This window comes from Protopterus annectens, chromosome 6.part0 (assembly GCF_019279795.1).
Source record: "Protopterus annectens isolate FY-2018-M chromosome 6.part0, PAN1.0, whole genome shotgun sequence".
Classification (NCBI taxonomy): Eukaryota; Metazoa; Chordata; order Ceratodontiformes; family Protopteridae; genus Protopterus; species Protopterus annectens.
Window position 1 is genome coordinate 625,602,325 of NC_056737.1, and position 20,083 is coordinate 625,622,407.

At 36.8% G+C, this 20,083-nt stretch overlaps 1 protein-coding gene across 3 annotated transcripts in view; it reads right to left on the reverse strand.

Moving 5' to 3' along the window:
* MAP4K5 (mitogen-activated protein kinase kinase kinase kinase 5) overlaps positions 1-20,083 on the reverse strand; it is a 2,873,315-nt gene that overhangs the window by 2,447,270 nt on the left and 405,962 nt on the right. The window lies entirely within an intron of this gene.

A 20,083-nucleotide genomic window follows, 5' to 3' on the forward strand; every position in this document is an offset into this window, starting at 1 on the left:
CTGGAGACTAAAACAGTACTACTGTTTCCATTTTAAATCTAATAAGTGATGTATTATGGCTGCAAAGCCAGTATTATTCTGTTAAGCTACCCAAAACTGAGCCGCTACATGTAAATAAATTACTTTTTACCTGTTGTTTTAGGTCTGAAACTGCCTAGAGACTAAAATTATACTATTTGTTAAACTATACTAAACAATGGGAAGATAGTCCTCTTAGTGCTACTTTATCTTAATTGTTGAAGATTTTAGCTACTACAGTGTTAAGTGCAATGTAAGACTGCTAACATCCTTGCATCTAAAACGCTACTCTACCTTACCAATGTATGTGTGAATGTTCTGTGTTAGTTAAATGTGACTGACAAAGATATTCGTTCTGCAATACATGTATTTTCTCAAACATGCAAGTATAGGTTGAAAAGGGAATACTACTGGTTACATCTGGTGCCCTGCTGTGTGTTAACTATTATTCCTGAAGTATGCCCTAGCCAGTTACTCATGTTCTTCTAATTTATCTTATCCCTTCCCAGGTGCTTTCCCTTCTATTGGCTATCTTGAAAGGCTTGTAATACTAGAAGGATGCCACTCTGCTGACTCACTAATTGAAAGTCTGTCTTGAACTGCCCCACGAAAAAATAAAAACTGCTAAGGTTATATCTTTAATTCTCTCTGTTGTGCCACATTAAATGGTGAACTGGGTCTACAGCACTATTAGGTTGTCCCTTACATTCAATCTAATCTCCTAAACCTCTGCAGAATTGGCAAACTCCCAGTAGCTTACACCAAGTGAATCCTGGTGGTTACAAACTAAGAATTCCCTCTCTTATCATCAAAAATTGGGGTAAACATGCTAAAACATAGACTGTAAGCCCTTACAGAAAGTATCTCTAACCCCTTAAATGCTAATAGAGCACAGTAAAACAAAATATAAAAGATTACGCTAAATCCCTATTCTACTTACCTTCCAGTCACAGGCTCTAATAACCTTGTGGTCTGGCTAAAGCCCCGCTCTACTTGCCCTCACTGCGCTCGGACTTGCTCCGCTCATCACCCTACCCCCAATTCCCACCCACACCCAGGAGTGCTAAATTTATAGCTATAAAACCACCCCCCCTCCTATTAGAACCAATCATCTTTATCTATCTCGTTATAACCACCACCCTTTACTACCATTCCTTTTCCTATCATGCTTATACAAACTGGTGATAAGCCAATTAAGATATAAAGTCACTGCACCTGGCAAAGTCACCACCCAAAACAATGTTACTAATTTCATTACTACCCCTTATGCTTATTCCATATCTCCTCACCTTCTATGAAATGAAAATCAGTACTACCTAGATTTCATAACACAAAATGCCAAACCACCACCCCAATACTGTCAAATTTAAAAGACCATCTAATAAGTTGCCCAATAACTACCCACATAACCTGTACAAACTATCAACCTACCAACGCAAGATACATTATCTCCAAATCCAAATACTACCAAAAAGTAATAAATAAATTCTTAAAGCTTATCTTAAGCTTACACTATAACCTCACAGTGGATGACTAATCATCATGTTAAATTTGCCCAGTCTTCCAACTCACTCCATTTCCAATCATATGCCACACCAGCATCTCAATGCAGTTGTTTCTGATGTCAATGAGAAACCTGAGAAAAGGCAAAGAAGGAAAATGACACTGGGACTGAGAGTGTATATTGCAGAAGGTGAACCTTCTTACAGAGCTATCATTATGATATGTGCTCAAAACATTTGTGCCCAATAAAAAGGTTCATTTCTTTTTCCAACTTTTAGGTGGAGTCCTTAGCTATTACTCCTAAGTGGCTATTCTCAAAGGAATAGGTTACAGCATAGTTTAAAGTGTATTAACACAACTAGAAATTGTACAAACACAATATGATAGACGGCAACAAAGGTTATTCTGTTTAATTTTGAACAAGACTCAAGTGAAAAAGTAAAATAAGATCACATGTATCACAAAGATAAATATATTGGTCATGTGAAACAATTCATGTGAAGCAGAGCACCTCTATGATACTGTTCAAAAGGAACCTGGACGAGTGGATGAGGCACTGTAAATTCTTACCTGGGATAACATCCACAACCCTACTGGTCATGGGAAATCATTACTAAATACAATCCTGGGTACTGACTAGCGTATCTATGGTATTACATTGGGATGAAATGGCTAGGCTTGAAACGACCTCCGGGTCGATAGCCTAGTAAACTCCTAAGATCTTACTCAGTAATGTCAAAACCATTGAATACAGGTAATTTAATATGAACATCAAAAAACACAGTGTGAAGATATGAATGCAAATGTATAACAATGTTACCATATTCTATCAAAAAAAATGAAGAGACTTACAAAATGGCTGCATACTGATCAACACCTTAATTCATCTCTCCTAGTTGGAAAAACGAAACTGACAGAGGTGCCAGTAGCACTACCAGTTTTAGTAAATTCAATTACTGGCTAGTTAAGTACACTGCCTGGAAGCTAGCAAAGAAGAAACTTAAGACAGCCAGAAAAAAAATTAACAAGAAAAGGTGAAGAGAAAACACTGATGTGGAAGAATCCTGTGCTGTTCAAAAAAAGGAGTTCAAGTTCCATCTTTAGTACAATACATGGCTTCCAGTAATCAAGAGGCATAACAAATTAAGTGTGCTCAGAGCTGATTAAAATAAACTAAGCAATGAATAACTATATCAACTTAAATAACAAAAGGTTGGAAAAAGCTTTAAACAGCTATTCAGATGAATGATAAAACTGCAACAAAATCAGAGGCTGAAATGAAGAAAAGGCTGGCTGTGTATAACACTGTTCAATGAGAGTTTTTTCAAAAAAACTTTAAGATTCAGAGAACACAGCAAGTATGGAAAACCTGAGATTTTCTGCTGTAACAAAGAAACTGGAAGAAACAGACTATTAACTTTATGAAATTACAAATAAGCAAGCTGGACTAGTATTCCACAGCAGGCTTTTTAAACTGAAGGGACACATTGTGTATCGTCCAAACCTGGACATTAGAAAGTAGCCAAGAACAGTATTAGTAAAGATGCAATTATATCAGCAGAAAGAGTTGATCTTGACAAAATCGAAGTAGCAAGGCAATGTACTAAAAACTGGAGACAGAAAAGTGTTTGTAGAAAATGATTATTCACTATACACCAAGCAAAAGAGAATCAAAGATAATCAAATTTATCCCAGCAATTAGAAAAAGTCAAAAGGCAGGTGCGAGATTAAAGCTGTTGTATTCAACTGTTCTCAGAATATTCTTCCTGAAGGATCAAAGTAATTTTTTGACACAGAACAGGCTAAGAAGGAAATACAAAAGTATGTCCAACAAACAGTAAGCCATCAAACAGAAGGCAATTAGTTTCTCTTTTTTTCTGATAATAAAGCTCACAGAGAGACTTTGCCAATGAAACCTTTTCTAATGTTCCAAAGGAAAATGTCTGAGAGAAGAAAAGCACAGGAGCTGACTAGAAGAATTGTGAGTACCCTGGACTTGAACCAGAGTCAGGGGTTAGGAGATAGAGATGAACAGGAAAACCAGAAACACTAAAATTAGCAAATAAATGTGACATAATAACACAGCAATCATATTTGTGAAATATGGCTTTACAAGAAAAACTGGAAAGACTGAAGTTGTGTTGACTTTGTATAACTTGTGGGGGACTAAAAAGCATATACCTGACTCATGTCATTAAGGTTTGGATGGACACTAAAAGGACAGAAAAAAGAAACTATAAATAAAGCATTTTTTTTCTTATAACAATATCCGTATAAAATATTTGATGATACAAAATGCACATTTTATAGTAAAATATTCTGAGTTACTGTTGTATGTCAAAGACAATAAAGTAAACAAGTACCTTTTTCCTTCTTTTTTAGTTTTAAGAAATGTAGGCATTACAATGTAAAAAGAGAAGGGAGGCTAAAAAAAGCATCTTTAAGTTAATATACCATTATCTTGGGTTGTTGAGGTGGGAGAGGGGATATAAAAGTGGACAGACTATAATATATTTTATTTATTTATTTATTTTACAGTTTGTTTACTGGGATAGTCCACTTGGCCAAGAAGAGCCTGTTTTCAATGGAGTCACAGGGAGAAAAGCTCCATGAGCAACAATATAATATGAAGACAATGCATTTACATTTACGTAATACTATTGAAGAACGATGGTATTACACATCATTTCAAAAAAATCCATGAATGCAGTGAAAATACAGTAAAAAAGCAAAAGGTAAAATTACATACACACAGACACAGACACACACACACACACACACACACACAGACACACACAGACACACACACACACACACACACACACACACACACACACACACACACACACACACACACACACACACACACACACACACAAATAAGTCAATTAAAATAAGAAAAATCCATTGGTGCATATTCCTGGTAGATTTGTTGCAGTCTTAAATAACACAGGGTTGACATTACAGTTTTATATGAAATCTTAGCAGAGTTAAAGTAGGACAGGGGGTAAGAGGAGTTAATTGTTGAATCTAAGGAGGGTAGGACAATACGAAAAAAAAGTAGAGAAAGAGTAGGAGTAAATAAGAAAAATGAAGATGATAGTAGTCAGAGCAGCTCAGTATGATGAGAAAAGTAAAGGAGTGTGAGAAATAGGGAAAAAAGACGTGATTCGTGTGGGATGAGAGCAGGAGCATTCCCAGAGGGTTTTGAGATGGGACTGAAGTAGGGTCTTAAAGGTAGAGTGGTTGTCAGTAGTATGAATAAGAGGTGGCAGGTAGTTCCAGAGGCAACCTAGGGAAAAGGACAGTAGGTCTTTGCCTGGAGGACGAGCAGGCTTGTGCAGTTCAAGCAAATTCTGGTTATTGGACCTTAGAAGTATATTGGGTAGGTGCATTTTGAAGGAGTAGGCAAGGGAGGGGTAGGTAGATATATATATATATATATATATATACACACACACACACACACACACACACACACACACACACACACACACAGATGATATGTTTTTGCCTTCTTTTGCATAACTAAATGCTTGGATTAAGGTCCTTCGCTTAATCGAATAATGATTTTGTTTGTGTAAGAAAGTGAAAGAGAACACTGAATGTAATGAAAAGTTTTCCTGTAGCAAAAAAATGTTCAATGTGAGTTGAGAAGTCTGATTTTTCCATAGAGACAATCTGGCTACAGGAGCAGGCAATAAAAGCAGAAGCACTTTTTTTAAGGCCAACAGTAAATGTTCCTGAAAGCATACTGGATGTTTTCACATCTGGGAGTGCAAAAAATATAAGACAAAAACAGACCGCAATTAGTGTAAGCAGTACCACAGGCTATAACAAGCTCTTTAGCATGGATAACCTAAAGTTAAGTAATGCCTGTGATTGCAGCTACTGATTTGGGAAAATTGTTCTTATCAGGAGGGTTAAACTTAGTATTTGAAGATGTACATTATTTTGTGTGTTTGTTTTAAAAGGTTACACGGTGATGTTTTTTTTTTTTTTTTTGAGGGTTTCATTAAAACAAAAAGTCTTGTAAAATGTGACATACTTTCAAATGGAGAAGACAAAAAAACAACTGTATAAAACATCAACCTGCCAAACATTAGTGGGTACATGCATCAAAAAAGCTGAAAACAGACATTAAAAAACTGTCATATACAACAGGTGGGAATAATAACTTATAATTACTATACTATCCATATTATTTTGGAAGGCGAATGGCCTCACAGGTATAGACAAAAAGGTAAGAGTATGGACTTTATTAAGAAATGCAAAGTGCAAATAACAATACTACAGGAGACACATTTGCAAAGAAGTGAGCATATGAATTTGATAACGAAAGTATTTCAAGAGGGATATTCAGCAGAGTATTAGGAACAAAGGAAAAGGGATGTACTAATACTAATTGCTAGAGGAGTTCTAACAGTAATAGAAGAGAAAAAAATGATAAATATGTGGTAGTAAGGGGCTTACAGGCAAGGGAGGAGGTTTATTGTACACCAACATGCATTTGTATTCCACCTAAAATTGGTGTTATGAAGCTTAAGAAATTTTGGGGAGCAAGTAGTCTTTCAGCAGGGAATATTACTTAGAGGTGGGACTGGTACTTTATTTGCAATAGTGAGAATGTATCTGGGAGCTCTAGAAGAGAAAATATAATAAAAGAGAGCAGATTTATGATGACCTTTATGAAAATACTTGGTATGGGAAATGTGAACTCAGGAGTAGGAACCTGGAGAGAATTTATATATTATTCCCCAAGGTAATGCACACATCACTGTCAAAATCTAAAACTACTAAAGTGGCTTGAGTTCCCCAACCTACTACTCTACAATCAGCTTACAAGAGTCCACAGAATACTTAACCAACCAGAGTTCTGGGTATGCAACCATTAAATACCCCTTACATCAGTACCAGACCACTGAGATTTAATGACAAATTAAAAACCTCTAAATCTTGCAATCATGCTGGTGACTCAGAATTCTCCAATTACATAGCAAAAATTTGGAACTCACTTCCTCCTGACTTAACCCTCGAACCCTCTCTAACAAAATTTAAGATTGCAGCAACAAATTATTTCACCAACCACTGGATATGTTCCTGCTCTAGCCCAGGTTAATCTCGCTCCTCGGGCTACCTCTCTATTATGCTCATTGCTTTATATTTTTCTCTTCCTCATTTCTTCTGGCATTTCTACACAGATATTATATTGCTCCCTACACCTTACTACCCAAACTTACTCCCTAATTTTCTCTCAGCTTATTATCTCCTGCAATCTTTCTTTGTATTAATTGTTATTTGAACTGTTGGTATTACATTTTTAACTGTATTTGTTAAATTATTCTTGTATTTCTGGAGCTTTTCTCCCTGGGCCTCCACTGAAAATGGATACGTATCCAGTTGGACTTTCCCGGTTAACAAATGTTAAATAAATAAATAAATAAGTATAGTAAGTGAGCTACACTAGAGAGAGAAATTATACTTCACAGGAACATGTGCACTCAATTCAAAGCTTTGACACATCCAATAACTATTTCAGATCACATGCCAATAACTATGATAAAAATCCAAGGTAATGAACTAAAAATAAGACAGTGGTACTTCCCTATCAAATGTTAAAAACTGAGGAATGTAAGGAACGGATAGCGGAAATTATATGAGAGTTATTGACACACTAAAATTGGCCCTAGGCGTGAGTGTGTGCCTGTGTGTGCCTTCCGTGGAAGGTTGGGCGACGGGCTGGCAAATCAACACCATAAAACTCTACTGCCAATCATGAGTGGACAAGGTGATCTGCTGTGGTGACCCCTAACCGGGAAAAGCCGAAAAAGAGAGAGAGAGAGAGGGAAGATAAAAATTTCTTCAGAAGTTATAGCTACTGAGTGGGAGAAAATGAAAGTGTAGTTTAAAAACAGGGTAGATATAAAATAAAATAGACATAGCTAAGAAGTAACAGTTGCTTGAAGAAGCTGACAAATGTTAAAGTACTGCAAATAAAGGGAATCTCACAGAACAAGAAGAGGCACAACTGCATAAGGGAAATCTCATGGAAGAAGAAGCAGCACAACTGCAGAGTATTAAAGAGAAAATGAGGGAGTACCTGAATAAGATGCATGAGTTTAGAAAGTTTGTTGTCAAGCAACTGTTTTTTGGATAACTCCAGGCAGCAAAAACATTTAGCACAATGACTTACCCAACAGAAAGTAGAAAGAATTGTTGCCAAACACACAGAGCCTATAGCAAGGAAAATAACTAGAGATTCAGTATATACACTAAAAGATATTTTGGAAATGTTACAAAATTTTGTATAAAGCAGAGAAATGTGGAAATCGAGAAGAGCATTAATGGAAATATTTACGGCAGCCACAACTATGCCAAGGTCAGCGGTAGAAGAGGCTCAACAACTAATTAAGACAGGAGAAGATGAGACAAAAATGGTGATGTATAACCAATCTGCAAGAAAGTCTCCAGAAATAGATAATATTCCTGTAGAAGTTTGGAAGTTAGGTGGGAAAAAAATGAGAAAGATATGGAAGGTTTTACTTAACAGTATTTTAAAAGGAGGGGAAGTACCAACATCCTGGAAGAAAGCTGTTTGGGTTCACAGTGACAGTAATACCTAAGGACTGTAAAGATCCATTAGACCCAGCTTCAGATACATCCATTTCAATTTTAAACCAATATTACAGACTGTTTATGCCTGTAATAGCTAAAAGAAAGGCAAAATTAACAGATATGGATCAATGTAATTTTCTGGAGGGGGCGGTAAACATTTGACAACATTAACAGAACAATGATAATCCAGATGGAGGCAGACTAAGAAAATACAGCTGCTGTTAGTGGGTCTTGATGCAGAGAAAGCAATTGACAAAGGAAACTGGGATTATATGAGTACAGAAATGCAAGCATTTGCATTCCCTGGTACAATAATAAGGTGAAGTAAGAGAATAAAATGAGAGACTGGAGGCATAAATTAAAGTAAGAGGACTATTCTCTGACAAGTTGCGTCTGAACAAAAAAGAGGCAGGGGTGTCCTCTTTCAACTTTGTTACTTGCTTTACATTTATAGAGCCATTGGCAAACAAAACAAAGGACTCGGAAATTAAAATATATAATTGGCACAGTAATCAAGAAAAGTCGGCTTTATTTGCAGATGATATTATTGTGCACTTGATAAAACCATAAAAGGACATCTCAGTGTTGTGGAATATCTTCATGAGAAAATTTCACTTCTTTTTGGATAAAACAAATGCTATAAATTACATACCCACAGAGAAAATGGTCCACCAATACCCATATTTAGATGGATATGATAAAATTAAGTATTTAGGAGTATGGATTAAAAATGACTCAGTTATGGCACCTAAGGATATGTGGGAAGAGACTAAACAAAAGATAAAAGAAAAACGAACAAACTGGAAGCTCTTGTTTATGGATATGGATAGCAAGATACAAGCAGTGAAATTTTTTTTAGTCCCTTTAATTTTATATACAAGTCAGGCATTTTTTTATCAACTAAAGGAGATGTTGATTTTGATTAATAAAGAGCTGAAGGGATTTATCTAGATGGGGAAGAGGTCAAGTGGGATAAGCTAATCTTTCCAACAGAACAAGGTGGTTTACCTGATTTGAAACAATATATTAGTGCTACACAGTTAAAGCTCGTATTCATATGACACACACAAAGCTATAATTCGAAGTAGAAACTGATGATGAAATGGGGGGAAATTCAAGAAATAAGAAGAGTGTGGGATTCTGGAAGCAGATCCTTAAGGAGAATAACTGCAGCCATACAGAACATAATATTCAGAAAGTATCAAAGCATTATAAGAACTAAGCTAATATAAGAATGGAGAAATGAGATTTTGCCGATATGGATGACTGTAACTAAGAGTACAGAGAATACAAAATAGGCATCTGGAATTTACTGGAGAAAACTGGCAAAGGAACCAAGGTTTGGGAAGAAATTACTAGACAGGAAAAAGGTAAGAGTAAGGGAAGAAGAGGCCAAGATGACATTTGGACTGCAGGCTAGAGACTGTCTTCCCTATCACGGATTAATAAGAGTACAGGCAAATAAAAAGAGAGGTGGGAATTCTAAGCGAAAAACCTGCTCTGGTAGAGTTTTTAATTGAATCTAAAACAAAAGTTGCGGTCAAAAAAGGGATCATTAGTAGAGCATATCTTCATGATAACTGTAGGAATCAATCAGAGGAGGTTAGAAAAGATTGGGAAGAGAGACAGAATAAGCAATTCACAAAGAAACAACTGGAAGATATATGTATGATTACTAAGTATGCAGGAAAGTGTAGAAGATTTAGGATTTTCGCTTGGAAGTGTTTGCTTAGGTATTTTTATACCCCAAACAGACTCCAAAGAATTTCTGTCAGGTACATAGGGAAGAAACAGGTAACTGGGAGCGTATGTTTTGGGGGTGTAATGAGTTGGCAGACTTCAAAATTCCCTACACAGCAGTCTGAAAGAAATACTGACTGAACAAATGGATGTAACTAAGGAAATTATTCGTTTGAGTTGAGAAACAGGATCAAAATTGCCTAAACACAGTAAGGTACTGCTAAGTTTAATTCTGGTGGCTGTCAAAAAAGTAATTATTAGAAAATGGAACTCAAAGGTTAAACTACTTGCATTTTAAGTATTGACCATTTGTAACCACAGACAAAAAAACTGGAACTGGGATCTTTAGAAAAGGGTAGGAGCAAATTACATAGAAAAAAATGTGGGAATAATGTTTCAGAGGGGCAAGACTTGGGAAGGCCGGAATTGAGCAATTTATGTAATGTTGGATTGTTGATAGTTATACAAAAATATGTGATGTATAATGTTTGTAACTAGGAACATTTTAACATGGCTTGTTTTCTTTCATATGAATATATGTTTGTCTATGTCTTAAGTGATACTTCAACTGAACTCTTAAAAAAAACAACAAACTGAAGCGATTACTATCATTTTGGTACCAGAATGAAGCCACACTACTGCAGAATGAGACCCACACCATAAAACAGTTTTTTCCCCCTTAAAATAACATTGCAACCCAGAATTCTTGTGTGACAGACTTCCCCTCCTAAAATTGTCATGCTATATCTAATGGCCCTTTGACATTCCTATTATCACGGGTTAAAAGGCAGACCTCTTCCCTTGTCCAAGACGCGCTTTACCGACATATATGTAAGAGGTTTTAATGAAACTTTCTACTAAGCTATCTGTGAGAGGGGAATGCTACAGGAGACAAAACTGCAAACCCTAACAATAACCTGTACAGCTGTTTTAGTACAATTTATGTGAAGTCTGTACTCTGTCTGGCCTGAGAGACCAAATCAATGAATTGTTACCAAAGTGAAAATGTCCACTGGTTTTCTATAGGGAAGGTGAGTAGAACGTACTACTGCAACAGTGATCAGTATGACATTTACTGTTATGGTAAATGCTTATTCAACTGTACTATGTCCTCGTAGAGAAACAACTCATTGTCCCAGTTAGGCATAAAGGAAGGGCTCACCCTAAAAGTTACCCTATCTTTAAAGAAACAAGGAAAAGAATGGAGGCAATTAGGGCTTGGAGCTTTGAAACCCTTCTAGCAGAAGTAAGGGCCAGTAGTAAAATGGTTTTCCAAGTACAACATTTTAAGGATGCTGAAGCCGCTGGTTCAATTGGTGGCTGGGTAAGTTTTACCAAAGCAAAGTTAAAGTTCCAAGGGGGTGATAGCCTTCCTAAGTGGGTTCAAATGAAGGATGCCCTTGAGAAACTCCTTTACCTCAATTTTACAGATCAGGGTAGGATCAAGAGGCCTGCACGAAAAAATGGCATACAAGTATGCCTTTGTAGAGGAACAGGCTAGACCAGTTCTTAAGGGCTCACACAACAATGAAAGTATAGTGGGAATCTCAATCAATTTGAATGGGACTCTCTCTCTCTTACTGTGACAACAGACAGAAAATCTTTTCCATCTGTATATAAATATATATATATATATATATATATATATATATATATATATATATATATATAAGATTTTCTATTGGCAAGTTTTCTCACCTTCTGAAGAACCTGGAGTGCATCCTCAGAAAACTGATGTCTGAAAGGGATTAAAATTCTATCATCCATAATGTCAGACTGAGGGTTAAGCAAGTTGGGATGCAGCAGAGAAAGTAAAATTGAGACACCCTTTGGGTTATCCACAGCCCCATGGGTTTTCACAAATACCTAGCCATAGCTATCACTTTTTTGCAGGGTGAAGCAGAGAACTGAAAGTGTGATGGTGAAGCAGAGAACCTCAGGAACTTCCTTTACGAAGGGTGAATGGGAATGTGAAGGTTAGCATCCTTGAGATCCAAGGATACATGAAAAGCTTGGGGTTAGATGAAAGGCAGAAGAGTTTGAAGGGAAAGCATTTTGAAAATGTGAACCTTTAGAAAGGTACTGAGATGTGACAAGTCCAGAATGGGTCTCCAGTCTCCTTTTCTGGGTGTCTTTTCCTAGATGGAATGGGGGCACAGATTGTATGGTACCTTATTTGCAAAGACCCTGTAAAATAACAGGGAGAAGATGCACCTGATTTGCAGAAGGAGGTTGATTACTTCTGAAGGCTGGAATTTCCTTCTAAGTCATTTGTAGCCTTGCTGAATAATAGAATGAACCCAGCTGTCAAGATGAAAGGGAGGAGGTTAGCCTGTTGATAGGTGAGGGGGTGGTGGACCAAAGGGGGAGGTGGCAGAAGGTAGTCAGGAGGATTTGTCTGGAAAGGGAGGTTTTCCAGATTTAGGAGTCTCTTGTAGGTTTGCCGTGAAATCTATTTCTTGGCATTTTCCCTGCCTTTCTATACAAACTCTCTGCTTTTACGAGCAAAGGAAGTGACCTTAACTGGATAGCTTCTTTGATACCCAAGAACTGAGGTGAGAAAAATCTGCTTGAAATCTTGCACTATTTTTCCTTTCTCCTCTAAAAATTTGAAAAGGTCTAACACAGCAAGGCCAAACAGTAGGCTTCTGTTAAGGAGAAATTCTAATAACTTTAGCTTTGATGTCCTCAGGAAGGGACTGGCATCCAAGCCATGCAAATCTTCCGATGAGAAATCCAGCAGCAGCAGAATTTTCCACTGCGTCATAGCTACATTTGATAGCATGTCTGACCCACCACAGAAAAAGCCCATTGTTTAGTTTCAGAAACCTTAATGTTAGTGACAGTCTTGCTCAATACACCCAGAATAAACAACAGATATTTTGTTTTTGGGTTTGAGAATTCAATGCCCTGAATGTCAGAATGGCAGAACTGTACATCTTACTTCCACATATATATCCATGTCTCTGAGGGTAAAACATCAGCATCAGATAACAGCTTAGAAATATTGTCTGTGGAGACAGAAAACACAGAGAGGTCTGTCAAAGGATTTTTATGGCATACTGTAAAACCTATCAGTCATCTTAAGAGCAGGTAGATGACAGCCAGGCAAAGAAGAAGAAGTGGATGCAAACGCATCATGTAAAGCCTGCAAAACTAGGGGAAATGACACTGGCATAGCAGCTGGTACCTCCAAAAAAATTGTAATATTTTTTTCTGAACATCAGTAACTTGCCTCGATTCCCATTTAAAATGCTGCATAATTTTTTATGGTTCTCCCAAACAAGATTTCCTGAACAGGAAAGTCAGGAATAATGCTTCTTCTTCATCTGAAGTCAAATGGCCTGGAGAGCGAATCAGAGAAGAATATGCTATACAGCATTCATCGGAAAACAATTCTTCCTCCTCCACCTCAGAAAAGGATTTATGTTGTTTTTTTCTGAGGAAGGGGAGGAAAAAATGAGGCAGAAAGAAAGGCAAGAGGTTTGAGATGTGCGAGATGGAAAAACATTCTTCAGTCTTTTGTTTCTTTTAGGGTGATGCCCGCTTTTAAAAAACATAGTGGATCAAACCCCTGGTGCACCTCAACTAAAGAATCTAGGCACCTATTCCCTAACCAGGATTTGAGATATGTCCTTTGCAGCCTCAGAAATAACGAGCCTTGGTTCCCCATTCTTGAGGATATCAGTATGATCAGTTGTATCAGACATCTGGCAGTCAGACACCATACTAACTCTGGTAGGATCATGGTAGCAGGAACCTGAGAAGTGACTGTGTGTACCATTGCTTCCTGCAATACCTCAATGGGTACGTATGGGTTCAAATTGGCAATGATTCATGCCGAGGCCTTTAGAATTTCTTTTTAGGAGTGAGTGATACATCGGATGCAGAGGGTTCCACCATTTTGGAATGGGCAAGGTGCTTCAAGCTTAGCGTCTCTAAATAGGTATTTACCGAGGAAAGGCACATACATGGGGTTTTTGGAATAAAACAACAGGCAAATCTGATAATTCTTATAGTCACGTTCAGCCCAAGACAAAACCAGCACTGGGAGTGGAGGTTCTTCATTAAGTAATCTGCCTACCACAATCACACTTACCTCCCTTAGCTGGCATCTAACAGATTTAAACAGAAAAGTACAAGAAATAAGGAAAATTCTCCAATGTGGCACTTATGTAAATAAGCAAAGACAAAAGTAACACCAACAACCACAAGAAGAAACAGATTGATGTGCTCAAGACCTGCATTCAAAATGAGGGTTAGACAGTCTAAGGATCTTATGCTCATATGTTCATTTGTTTACCCTTATGCCAATGGGCTACGGTCATACATCGGGATGTATGGCCATATGGATGATTTTTTTAGCTGTGGTACCTCAGCCTGACACCAAGCTACCTCAGGGAAATAACCCAACAGAATTGGGATACTGCAAAAGTGATCTAAGGAAGGATATTATCCAGTCCACAGAGGCCTTACTCCCACATGTAAGCATTCTCTCCATCCTCGCATTATGATGGCTGTTCATCTTCAGCATTCCTGGGTGACATTTTAGCATGACAGGTTTGATCTACAAACATAAGTCACTAGTGTCACAGGGAGATACCTTGGCTCAATACCTATGGATTAGCCTATTTCACATACTTTGCCAGCTAATCAAAATGAAAATCTATTTCCAATAACAACTAGTAATGATAATTGTGTTACTATCCCCACTGATATCTGGTTTCTATAAAAACCTTCACTTGTAATAAGACTGTGGGACAGAAGGGGGGCATCCCTACATATCTTAGTAATCAACATTTTTTAAACCTTGTTCAAGAAAATCCATTAAAATGTAATCTTAATCTAAACAGGATTCCTGTCCCCATCCAAAATGCCTTGTAATTTTTTTTTTTTTTTTTTGCAGCCAGCACACACACTGTTGATAAATCCCTTTTGACTACCGCCAGACTGAATACAAACTATATACCCTTTACATCTATATTTTACACAAATGTACTCCAGACATAAAAAGGGAACTAATATTTTTCCATTACGTCATCTTGACCCACAAGATGTAGATTTTTAAGTGGTTTATGAAAATGTGTTATCAGGATTCCTGTTTGGGTTAATAATTTTTGGCAGCAACTATAACAACTAGTCATTTTAGCCAACAAGCAGTCCCCTACAGGCATTATAGTTCCCCTGCAGAACAACATTTATAAAGGTCTGTCCTGACAAATGATCCAAAAATGAAATGTTCATTACTGTGTAATGACATCCTCCAATACCCATCACCAGTATAGACTGCACACAGCAAACACCTTGTGCGGAAAATGTTTATGCCTGGCGGCCTACACAGATGTAGCTCTTAACTTTCCATGAACAGAAGTGATTTTTTAAAAGTTTGTTACCCAGCTGTAGTTAAATTGGAATCAGTCACTGCTACTAACCAATACTCTACCTGGTGACATCTGAAGGAGTATATTAAACAGATTCCCCAGTGATCCTTGTGCAACAGGTTTAAAAGTGATCGATTACTTAGTACAAGTTTTACGTTATGAAATATATGTTACTCAGGCTGTTGCAGGCTCATGCTCTGAAATGTCTGCCTGTAATATACTTTCTCATCTCTCACCACATCTCTTTTTCTCATAGACTCTTAAGATCCTTTTCTCTCCCAAATAATCAAGAAATATTCATGCATCTTACAGACAACTCCACTTTGAGCACATAGAACAAATGTATTTAGGTACAGAATCAGGTACACAAGAAGCTAAAGATATGCCTAAATATATGGAAAATGCAGAAAAGCAAAAATATGAAGAAATGCAAAAAAAAATGGTCTTGCAATGTAGAACAGACGTTTTGGAGTGCAGTATTTTCCATATACGTTACTCAGCTGCAAACAGTATGCTGTAACCATTCTTATATTCTCATTCTTACATGTTACTTAAGGCAAAGCAATCTATCTGTGGCCTTTTAATCAGGTTGCCGACTCAGATTTTATTAATGCATCTCATTAGGAAGCACTCAAAACAAAAAAGCATGAACACGGGACATTGTTCCATCTAGGAAAGCAAACCATGTAACCACCTCATACACTTTCCAGTCTGTTCACAAATTTCCTAAAACGTTGGCCTGATTTATGTGGAAGGAATTTTGCATTTACGTACATTCTTTTCACATAACAAACTGTTTTTCTAACTTTAAGTATATGTATTACTACTTTACTATAAAAGGGCTTTAGAAACTTGCAACCCAAACTGTTTGTTTTTGCATACACAGTTTTCACAATACAGAATACAAGAAAGTGAGAGAAAGGCACACGTTCTTCCTTTAGACTCCACAACAAACTTAGTAAGCATACTCATTCTGTTACAATTTTACTAAATACATATTCAGCCATATCATTTTGTTGACACTGGTGGCAAATAGCTTCCAAGCAGATAACCTCACATGAAGTACACTTCTTTGAGCTTTTTAATGTACAGCAGCCATGTAAACAAAGGGTAGCTATGGGCTTACACCATGTTAGGAACGCACATACATAAACCAAAAATGCAAATAAAAAAATTCAAAACTGATCCAAAACCTTTAGCGTGAAGAGATGACAGTAAAGTATGGAGAAAAAAAAGGGAAAAAATGGTTACTATGGCAAAATAGAAGACCCACTCAAAATGACAGCTGACACGCTATCACTGAAGGGGGGCTGGAGGTTGGCATAATGGTTATTAAGGTGGTTACCTCAACAACACAAGACACACAGGGAGGTCTTACCTTTGGTCACTATCTGGCTATTGGCTAGACATGTAATAGTCTGCAGACTGACTGCCTAGTATTTACTATGACTAAAGCACCTATGACAATTAAGTCACAGAAGACAGTGCTATTCAACATACCACTGAACAGGATAAAATTACTCTCATTACATAATCTCTGTGTAACAATACCTTAGCCAACACCCTGTATCAATACTCTGAATGAATTGTGCATGCTGCTTCACATAAACAAATATGGAAAGCAAGGTCAACCCATCACCTCTGGAAATTACATGGTAACAGACAGTATCATGGAATAAGAGTGTATATGAAAAAAATTGCTATGAAGACTCTGTCTTATCTCAGAGAACTGTATTTTTTCAGAAATGTTTTTTACTTGCAATCTTAACTATATACAAAAAAGAAGAACAATAAAATCTGAGATAAAATTAAAGTATATTAGAATGTAAAAATCAAGAAAATTAACAGCATTCATTTCTATCATTTTTTTTGCTTTCAAACATACTAAATTTGTCAAATATCTAAAGCTTAACAAAATTAGCAGGCCTTAGCTTAACATCTGCTTTTGCTTTTCATTCTTACACATAACAATGGCAAGACCAATGATCAATAAAATATTTTAACAGAGTAGAATAATCACACTTCCATTTTCTAGCAACAGCTTTGCAAGCTACTCCCATTAATCAACATAACATCAAAAAATGATCTTTTCTGACACTTTTAGGTATTGGTGCATTATTGAGATTCACTGAATATGTTACGCTATAGTTTCCAGACCTCAAAGCTTTAAACAAGTTGCATCACATGGAGCGCTGTAATTTCTCTCCAATATCAGCAAAAAGGCAACTAGTTAAGCATTTACTAGTGCAAAACTCAATCTTAACAACTGTTAAGCATTCCCTAAGCACTATTAAGATAAGAACTTTCTTGAAAGAAATATCATCAAAGTTAGTGATGGTGCACTGCCTAAAACACTTCTACACAAATCACTGACCTTGCAGTTTGTGATGAAATGTTCAAATGCATTCATTAACTTCATGCAATGGCATTTTATTTCTTTAATCTCCACAAAACATTCTGCCCCCAGTTAGTCGTGAGGATCAATTTCAACTGTACCTTTAAAGTAACTCTAAACAAATACAAAAATCAGCAGCAAGCTGCCATTTTGCCATTTTTGGCACTATGAATGAAAAATATCACAGAACGGGTCCCTGACAGAAGGGCCGTCTCCTTACATCTTTAAATTAGCAGCAAGGAGACATACCCTTAGCAAGATGAGAGAAACATTTTCCCCTAATTGGTTTAACATATTTTCTAACACTTTTTTTTTTTTTTTAATCAAAACTGCATCTGGTCAAAAGATATGTGATTCAATGCCATACATCCAACTTCCTTACTACCCAAATAAGACTCTCAAGCCATACTTCAGTCTTTAACCATGAGCAGTAATAAGCCAATTCCAGAATAGTCATACCCACACTGGTGCACTATTTTTTTTCATTTTGTTTTAATCAGTGAACTAATATCAACAATTTTAGTAAAAAGGTTATCAAAGCAAAGTAAATTACATAACTGCAAAGAATTAAAACAAGTATCACTGTGTGCACAATAAAAGTTAAACATAAACATAGAAAAAGATATAAAAATACCATTTGCATTTGTTTTTTCAACATTTATCATGCCATTTAACCACCACAAGACTGATAAAACAATTTTAGTCTTTTAGTCATGAGGAAAAAAAATTCACAGGAGCAAACCCCTTTTCCATAAACCCATTACTAATTACACTCAACTCTAAACATGCTAGATTTGGGAGTAAATTGACATTCACAAATGTGCAGTCATCACTAGATCAAAAAATGGCAAGGATCAACTGATCAGAGAACTGCATCACTCGACTTGTCTTTTTGATCAACAAATCATTTAATCAGAAAGGAAAAGTTGGACTTCCCAAGATGGCTGCACACTGATGAACATCTTAACTTCAGTTCTCCCAGTGTGGCAAAAGACAATGAAAGATAAGGGCCAGGAATTCTGCCAGTTTTAATAAACTCAGTTACCAGCTAGTAAGTATACTGCCTAGATTCTGGCAAAGAAGAAACTTAAGAGAGAAGATCAATTAGAAAAGGTGAAGAGAGAAGACAAACTGGGAAGAGTCCTGCAGCTCTTCAGCAAAAAGCAGTTCATGATCTATCTTTGGTGCAAGACATGGCTTCCAGTAACCAGGAGGAAAAAATAAAGTCAAATGTGCTCAGAGCTGATTAAAATAAACAAAACATTGAAGGAGTACGTCAGCTCAAATAAATGTCTGGAAAAAATGGAAGAAGCTTTAAAAAAAAAAGAAGTTATGTACTCACCATAACATTCCATCTGTGGTGTACATTTTCATTCTTCCTCAACTGCTGGGTTCAGATCCAATCCTCAGACCTGATTCAGCTGCATCTTCCAGATTGCATAACACAAACTCTCAAGCTCCTCCCTTTATCCATGATGCTCTACTCACCTTACACAACTCAGATCTAGTTTGCTGCCCACAGACCTACACAGCAGTGGAAAAGAAAGAAAGAGCAGAATATGCAACTCAAACAAGGAACAGAGGTTCCTACAATATCCTCAATCATTCCAGGAGTAAAGCAAGTAGGAGGGTTGGTGGGTGGGAAGCTGAGGAAGAATGAAAATGTACAACACAGATGTAACGTTATAGTGAGTACATAACTTTATCTGATGTTGTCATTTTCATTCATTCCTCAATTGTTGAAGCAGAGTCCCCAGCTATATAAATCCATGCAGGACTCTAAGGAAGGATATTAATGTGCATAGCTGAGCCAAAGGCCGCTCTTCCCCTACAGCCAGATCCAATTTGTAATGCGCAATAAAGGTATGAGGATTAGTCCAACTTGCAGCTGCACAAATATCATCAAAGGAAGTTCTAGACAAAAAAACGAGAAAGTTGCCATAGAAGTAGTGGAATGGGCTTTTGGAGGTTTTAGTAAAGGCAAACCCACTTTTTCATAAACAAAGCTAAAACAATTAGTCAACTATTTGGCCAAAGTCACTTTAGAAACTGGTTTGCCTAATTTTGAATCAGAAAAGGATACAAACATTTGTTGACATTTTCTCAAAACTTCGGTTCTGTGAAGGTAGACATGTTAACTGTCTGTGGACATACAAAAGCTGTGACATATATTCTTCTTTGTTAGAAAAAAAGTCAATAAGAAGTCTGGCAGGTTGATGACCTGATTAATATTGGATTATGACACCACCTTTGGTATAAAAAAAACAAAAAAAAAAAAACAAAAGGAAAGATTAGTCTGTAAAAAAAAAAAAAACCCTATCATTGTGAAAAATTAAATAAGAAGGTTTAAAGGTAAAGCCAGAAGTTCAAGCACTCTTCTGGCAGAAGTAATAACAACTAGGAAAATGGTGTTCCAGGTCAAAAATGTTAT